The sequence below is a fragment of the Sceloporus undulatus genome, chromosome 1 (genome assembly GCF_019175285.1).
Source record: "Sceloporus undulatus isolate JIND9_A2432 ecotype Alabama chromosome 1, SceUnd_v1.1, whole genome shotgun sequence".
Classification (NCBI taxonomy): domain Eukaryota; kingdom Metazoa; phylum Chordata; class Lepidosauria; order Squamata; family Phrynosomatidae; genus Sceloporus; species Sceloporus undulatus.
Window position 1 is genome coordinate 280624130 of NC_056522.1, and position 7261 is coordinate 280631390.

Sequence of the window (7261 nt, forward strand, 5' to 3'; positions counted from 1 at the left end):
TTTATTAGAGTGATACTTGACAAATACCTACAAAGCTGGAAGAATTCTTTCTTTTAGTTATTTTAAACATGCAAATTAGTAACATAAATGTTAAGGGTGATATCACTCATCTCCTGTAAGTAAGTAGCTCCATTGTGCTGCAGGCTTTTAAGCTATATTGTATCACTGGTATTTAAGTAGAGCTCTCAATTTAAATCAATGATTAAAATGGTGCAGTGTGACTCAAGAATGAGAGTATGACTTCTTCGGTTTTTGTTTAACTCCAACAGATTCAAAAGATGTTATTTTACTTTCTTGAAACAGAAATCTGTCTCTTCTAGCTTCAGATCAACAGCAGGGACATAGCCAGGATTTTGGAAAGGGGGGGGGCAGACAAGTGCCACCAATTAAATGGGGCTGGGCGTGGCAGCGCAGCAACATTCACCATCATTTTCAATGGAAAGGGGGTCCGGAACCCAACCCCCCCCCCTTGGCTACGTCCCTGCAACAGCATAGCAGGAGCCAAGCATTAGTTAGAATCTCTAGTTATTTAAAATTAAGGCTACAATGCTTACCTACTTACTCATGGGTAACCCTCCATGTGAAGCTCAGTAAGGACTCAGAGCTTGGGGTTTCTTTTTTGGACCACAGCTCCCAGAATCCCCGATCAACATGTCCGTTGGGAAGTACATTTCCTTACTCTCCGAACTACTCCAATTTGCAAATCATGGCTGAGGATGAAGTTAGGATGTTGCCATGTTCCAGCACTAAAACGTTTTTCTTTGCCCTGAAAACCCCACATTTTCCCCAGCAACAGAAAGCCAGCCAATCAAAGGCGCCTGTTGGCCAGCAAAGGGCAGGCTCAGGAGGATGAAAAGGCTATAAGCTGCTTCTCTCCCACCACACACTACAGTCCCTACCACAGGCTTTTGTTTGAGCTTATAAACAAATGAGAGGTTTGTAGTAACATCACTCTGCTATATTGATTGCCACCCACTGTGATCTGTGGACGCATAATACCCATATAGTGGGAAATACCTTTAAGGCACCTGAGGGGGGGAGTATAAGCAACAAGGTCATGCCCAGCTGGTTCTGCCTGTCTACCAGTGGCAGTTATGGATGTAACTATTCTGTATTCATGATTGCTACTCATCAAACAAGTAGGACAATATCGCCACAATCTTAATTCCTCGCTCCAAACCTACTTTACCAGGCATCAGCGTATGGGAAGAAGGAGGTCCATCCGGCCAGTGACAGGAGCAGAGTAAATGATGTTTTCCTCAGGTTTGGAGGTTGGGCCAGAACAGGTTACTTAGTTATGTACAGTTAGTCTCCAATTTTTTAAAATTATTTAAAATATATCATACAAATCTTACAATCATAAGACAATGGATAAAGAATTTCAAATCACTGAAAATTCTTATTAAAATTAATAAGGTGTTTCCTTATTAAGGTTTACAACAATTCAAATCATTAAAAAATAAATCGACCATAGAGAACAGTGCTAGATGGAGGAGAAATGGATATAAAATTTTATTAATATAATCTATAGGGACAGACCATTTTTCCTGAAAGTGTCTTTAATTTTGTTGTTTTGAGTTATATCATATTTTCTGATAATTTCCTCCATATGCCTTTTCCACCAGCTTCCAGGGATACAAAATCTGTTTTCCAATTATTAGCCAGTCTAATCGAGCAGCTGTCAACAAAAAAGAGTCAACTTTCTATTTTTTTAAGGATTTATTACTCTGTGTATATTGAAATACAAACGGGCCTGGGCAAAAAAATATTTTTTGTTTGTAATTGAAGCAATTGGTTGATCATGTCATATAAAACAAATTCTGCATTCACAGATTCTACCATCCACAGCTTGCAAATATTGTTTTTAAAAATCCAGAGGCAAACTTTGATTTTGCCACTTTTATAAGGGACACAATTTTACATGCCATTGTATATAATGGGACTTGAGCATCCATGGATTTGGTATCCAGGGTGGTGGTGGTCCTGGAACCAAGCCCAGCGATAAAAAGGGCCCACTAATACACTTAAGTAGTTGATACAGAAAATAGCCAACAATTTTAATATGTAAGCAAATGTCTTAAAGATTAGGAATCAATTAGGCTGCAATCCAAAATATAATTAGTAATTACTAAGCCCTTCTAAACACAGTATGACAAAAGCTTCTGCCACACTGCATAATAAAGCAGTTTGACACCACTTTAACTTCCATGGCTCAAAGCTATGGAAAGTTTGGTGGGGCATAAGGCCCTCTGATAGGAAAGGCTAAATATCTCACAAATCCCAGAATTCCATAGCACTGAGTCATGGCAGCTAAAGTGGTTCAAACTGTTTTATTTTCTGCAGTGTAGCAGCAGCCTACTTCTGGGAAAAAAAACATGCATAGCACAGTACTGTTAGTTTCTGAACAATCAAAAAGATCAAGTGACTTTAATAAACTGGGCAGCTGGGTGTGATCATATGATCAAGAACAGTAAAAGAGAAGGAGTTCAGCACGGATGGAATTTCTTTTCTCCGAAGTAGGGTTGCCATAGCGAGCGCCGACCTCAAAACCGGGAAAATGTAGGACAAAATTTTCAAAATTCTGTCCTACATTTTCCTGGCGCTCGCGGCAGGGAGCGAAGGCCAAGCGCAGGGAAAGCCTCCACTTAAGGAGGCTTTCCCTCCCCGCCTGGCCCCGGCCTCAACCGCGATCGGAGGCCAGGATCAGGCCTCCCCTCGTTCCTGGCCCCCCTGGACCAGGAGAGGGAGGATGCCGGCGGCGATGGCCACACCTCCCCTTGTTCCTGGCCCCCCTGGGACCAGGAAGGAGGGGAGGAGGCCGGTGGTGGCGATGGCCGCAGCCTCCCCTCGTTCTTGGCCCCCGCTGGACCAGGAACGAGGGGAGGAGCCTGCGGCCATCGCCGCGGCCTGTCCTCCTTCTGGCCCCGCTGGGACCAGGAAGGAGGGGAGGGGGCCGGCGGCGATGGCCGCAGCCTCCCCTCGTTCCTGGCCCCCGCTGGGACCAGGAAGGAGGGGAGGACGCCGGCAGCGATGGCCGCAGCCTCCCCTCGTTCTTCCTGGCCCCCTGGGACCAGGAACGAGGGGAGGAGGCCTGCGGCCATTGCCCGCGGCCTGTCCTCCTTCTTGGCCCCGGCTGGGACCAGGAAGGAGGGGAGGAGGCCGGCGGCGATGGCCGCAGCCTCCCCTCGTTCCTGGCCCCCGTGGGACACAGAAGGAGGGGGAGGAGCGGGCGGCGATGGCCGCAGCCTCCCCCTTCCTGGCCCCCGCTGGGACAGGAACGAGGGGAGAGGCCTGCGGCCATCGCCATGGCCTGTCCTCCTTCTTGGCCCCGCTGGGACCAGAGAGAGGGAGGAGGCCGGCGGCGATGGCCGCAGCCTCCCCTCGTTCCTGGCCCCAGTGGAGCCAGGAAGGAGGGAGGAGGCTGCAGGGAGGTTGAAGATGTTTGGCGGCGGCGCGCCCAAGAGGCGCCGCCTCCCTGCAGCCTTCTCCACACCAGGCCTCGCTGCCTTCCTTTTCCTCCGCGCGGCCATGCGCAGGGGAGGAGGAGGAGGGCAGCGAGGCCCCAGGGTTGCCCAGCAACCCCGCTGCAACCGGGCTTTTCCCAGTTTTTGGCTGCACCCGTGCCGTGACCGGGCAGGTGCAGCCAAAACCGGGAAAAACCCGGTTGCAACCGGGTTATGGCAACCCTATCCGAAGGGAGATACTGAAGGCAAATTTTAAAGAATTCCAATGAGGAGGAAAAATGGGAGGTGCCTCAAGAAACCAGAATGGATGATTAAGGAACTTTCAACTGAGCTAGGTTTTAAAAGGGAGATGTATAAGAAATGGAAAAGGGGGAGAATCACCAAAGAGGAATTCAAACAAATAGCAAGCACATGTAGGGGAAAAGTCAGAAAAGCTAAAGTTCAGAATGAGCTCAGGCTTGCTAGAGAGGTTAAGAACAATAAAAATGGCTTTGGTGCGTATGTCCATATCAAAAGGAAGAAAAAGGAAACGGTAGGGCCCCTGCATGCAGATGATGGAGAAATTCTAACGGGACAGAGAAAAGACAAAACTACTCAACACCTTCTTTGCCTCAGTCTTCTCACAAAAGGAAAAGGATGCTCAACTTGAGGAAAATGTAACAAATGGCACAATAGGGAAATGTAGCACAGAATAAGTAAAGAGCTAGTACAGGAATACCTGGTTAATCTTAGGGCTTATTCAACCTACAAAAGAACCTGGTGTGGAAAGTGGGTTATTTCCAGGTCATTCATATTTGCACCGAGTGCACTTGGTGCAATTTTCGGGGAGGAGGGGGGCTGGCAAAAACCCCACTTAACCTGGGGCTTTTACCTCGCCTTTTAGAAAGAAGCTACCTTTATTAAAGAGCTGCAAATGAGAATGCACCCTTGATTCCATTCAGAGCACTCAGGAAGGGAGGGAAGGGATGGGATACATACAGAGGGGCAGAACATACACATCCCACTGGTCTTGCTCTGCCGGAAAAGCACCATTGTTTTCCTTCTCAACACTCAGTTGTGGGGATGAAGAAACTGGCTCCGTAAATGTGGTGGATTCAAACTTTCCACGCTTCAGAAAGTGGTCCCTTTAAAGCACTGCCCAACTTTTTTTTTCTCTTCTGCCAGTGAATTAGTCCCCTTATCTGCACCAATGTCTGATTCCCAGAGCTCACAAAAGGCAGGGGAGTTCTCTTCGGAACATGATGAGATGGTGTACTTTTTCTTTAAAATAAAATTTGACATCTTATGCATACCGTTGCTTTTGCATAGCTGCCATTCTCTATCAGTATGAAAGTACCTTTAAATACTGTCATAAGTGGTATGCTAAAGATGCACATCATTTGATTGACATTTTCTAAAAATGAAAGACTCCATTTTAAATTGATACCACAGTAATGTGAATATCAATAGGACTGAACAGCCATTGGCCATCTGTCAGGGTGCTTTGATTGTGTATTCCTGCATGCCAGGAGGCATGATATTAGTGTTGATGATATTAATGTGGTTAACTACGTTTGGGGGGGGGTTGGGGGGTGCACTCCATTGAAAATTACGGAGGTCGCCCCTATGTGAACTAATAAAATTCAAGTATAAAACCATTAAAACATATCAGCACCCTGAAATTACAAAGCTATCAACAACACCCACTTTAAATCCCAAAGGACTGTTTGAATCAAATGTTATGGAGTCGCTCTAAAGAATAAGTGCTCTGACAAAGGTTTGTTTTTGAAAAACAAAAAACAAAGTATATATATTTCCCTCACCGCAGTTGAAGAAATTCCTTGAGTTTGTTTTTTTAATTTTTATTTTATTTTTAAAAGACAACTCAGAGGAACTCAAATATCTGCATATTTTTGAGGAAAACATTGCTGGCAAATAATGTTTCTTGTTTGTACTAGAGCCAAAGAGTTTAATGAAATGTTCATGAGAATGTCTGGCAACTGGCCACATTCCTATGGGAACATTGCTGGCGAGGTTTAACAGAGCATGAGGGACATCAGGAACCAAACATGGGGGCGTTTTTAGGGTGAACTGCAAATGATCAAAACTTTACTTTAAAACACACAGTCTGTTTTGTCTCTGAAGTGCTTTCATGTATCTTTAAGTACAATAAAACCATCAGACTGCCTTCTCTCATGATCTTTCTCCCCAAGAAGCTACTATAGCTTCATTCTTTCAAAATTGTAACAGATGGTGTAAGCTGAAAACTGTCGTACCACAACCTCATTAAAAAAAACCCTCTCTTTCTTGTGTAATAGGATGCCATATATAATGCTTTATGAATGTTTGATAGAAGAGTAAACATCATCGTGGGTAAGCAACAATCATCCTTCAGCTCTGCCCCATCAATTTTATAGCTTGCTCATGCTCTCTCCAATTACTTACTGTTCTTATAATATTTATATTTTATTCATAGTTGAAATTTGCCTGTTCCTGCCCAGGTCCATACCTAATATCACAAAAGATATCTATAGGGTTTCTTTTTCTCCTGCCCTCACTTTTAACACAACAAAATCTTACCAGCTATACCTCAGATAACTCTCTCCAAGGGTCCAGTCATACTGCAGAATTATAGCACTGTGATTCCATTTTACAGCTATGGTTCCATTCCATGGAATCCTGGGATTTACAGTTTGGGGAGAGATATTTAGAATTCTCAGCTGAATTCCATAGGATAGAACCATGGTTGTTAAAGTAGAATAATAACACTGTAATTCAGTGGTGTGAATGGGCTCATTTTCCTGCCCTTTTAAAAACCTTAGGAATTGTCGCAATGCCTTAGGTGTCTGTCTGTCTGTCTGTCTCTCTCTCTCTCTCTCTCTCTCTTTGCCTTTTTTATTCCTGACTCAAGGATTTTAGCAAAATGCTGCAGAGAGTTCACTGCTGTTTGCTAGCCTCTTTAAAAATATTTTTGATCAGTTATATTTGTTTCTTTTTAGTAATACTGACTTGAAATGCACCACTATAGTATCAATATGCAAGGGATCTTGTAACACCTTTGAAACTAAGGGGCTATACAGACTGGGCTGAAGGGATGGCAGGACGCTGCCTTTTTTTTACCCCAGATCGGTGCTGCGGCAACTGCATGCCGCAGCACTGATCCAGCCTCTAGAGAGCACAAAAAGAAGCTGGAAAAACCAGCTGGCTTCTTTTTGCACCCTCTAAAGGGCATCATAGCTGTTATGGGGTAGCATGATGATGCCCCTTCAGCGCTGCGCCATTTGGACACAGCACCAGAGGTGCATCATCATGGTGTGTGCTGTGTGGACTGGTGTACGCCCAAATGGAGCCCTGGCGGCGGTGTAAGGGCATCAAGCATGGGGACGCTCAGCCCTGACTCTGCCCACAGGCCAGCATTTTTTGCTGGTCTATACAGAGCCTAACTGAGCAATGCCCTTCAACACTCTGCTTTAGCCAAGCAGGAAGTCCCTACACCAGAGGATAAATGGACATAAATAAGACATAAGGAATAAGAATACACAAAAACTGCTTGCAGAACACTTCAGTATTTCTGGGTATTCCATCTCAGAAAGCCTCAGAACAGGTCAAGGGCCATCTCGATCCTTGAACAAAAGAATTACAAAGGAAGATTTGAAAGATCTTAGGAAGGATCTAATTAGGAGAATTTTAATTAGCTCAAATATTTCTGAGAGGTGGCCCTAACAACACCACATGCTGGAATCGGGTCCCAATAGTGTATACCAGAGGTCGCCAGCAAGCCCCAAGAGAAAGAGATGCTGCTACCAACTAGGTCCAAT